We start from the raw sequence: 1,440 nt of genomic DNA, 5'->3' as shown, positions 1-1,440 counted from the left end.
ATTTGACTCAATTTTCGATGATTGAGAACTGCACAAACACATTACTTCTTGTTAGAGGAGAGTCAAAATGTTGAAGAAAGACTTGAACAAAAAATAGTAAAATTTTATATATAATTTTTAGGAAAATTCAAAATACGCTCGTAAACCCTCCCATTTAGTTTCCTAGCTAGATATATAGGCGAAATATGGGCTAAAGAAGTCGAACACACACACACACACACACACACACACACACACGGAAAACCTTGACAAGCTGTTTCCGAGTTCTTTCTCGGGATTAAATATTTCAAGGATGACAAAACCGTGGCTTTTTTTGGCTTGTTTCAATAGCTTTTGGTGTTATGCGATCTACAGTTTCTTGATTCCTATATATGCATTCCCGGAGGTTTGATGGGAAGTGAGATTCTCCTCGTAATATAGTGTAACTAACATTCCACGTCCATTGCATGCATGCATGCAACATCATAGGATACAAATATAAATAGAAAACAATAAATTTAGCATGTACAAAATGAGCTCTAATAATTAATTGGTTCCCATGAAATCGATCTTGGCTTTATTAAAATGTTTTTTTTTAAACTCATACAAGTGCAGATATATATATATATATAAAACATAAAGTACGTAATTTGAAATACGTAAATCACTACTTGTGAAATAGAAAGCATCTTCGAGATTTTCTTGAATAACTTGTCCAAATTTATTTAGCCGATTTCTTTGGATAATCCAAGCCATGGGAAGTCTTGTTGCTTATAGTTTTCTACATAACATGAAGGGTAGAGGATGATCTTAGAGGGCTAACGACGTGGAGGTGGAGGTGGAGGTGGTGATGGGCAAAATATTGGTAAAGGAAATTTTGGAGGAGGTAAATGTGGAGGGTACACTATGCAAAAACGGGGCGGTGGGGGTGGTCACTACAAGAAAAACGCCCAACAACAGCGCATATACAACAACGGTTTTTGTGAAAAACCGTTGTCGTATAGTCTTTAACAACGGTTTTAGTGAAAACCGTTGTCGTAGGTAAGTTTTGACAACGGTTTTACAAAACCGTTGTCTTTTAGGGGGTAAAAGACAACGGTTTTCATAAAACCGTTGTCTTTTAGGAGGTCAACGACAACGGTTTTGAGAAACCGTTGTCTTTTAGCGTTTTTTTAAGGCAAAAGACAACGGTTTTATGAACCGTTGTCTTTTGCCGTGTTTTTTTTTATCAATCGACAACGGTTTTCATAAACCGTTGTCGATTGGCGTATTTTTCGGACAAACGACAACAGTTTTAAAAAACTGTTGTTGAATTTAGCGACGGTTTAGATTTAACCGTCGCTAATTTAGCGACAGTTATAATAAGACCGTCGCATGTTTAAGTTTAGCGACAGTTTCTTTTACACCGTCGCTAAATTAGCGACGGTTTTATTCACCCCATCGCTAAATGTAGCGACTGAT

Source organism: Primulina huaijiensis, chromosome 14 (assembly GCF_012295235.1).
Source record: "Primulina huaijiensis isolate GDHJ02 chromosome 14, ASM1229523v2, whole genome shotgun sequence".
NCBI lineage: Eukaryota > Viridiplantae > Streptophyta > Magnoliopsida > Lamiales > Gesneriaceae > Primulina > Primulina huaijiensis.
The sequence above is the reverse complement of the archived record's forward strand: the minus strand, read 5'-3'. Positions refer to the sequence as shown.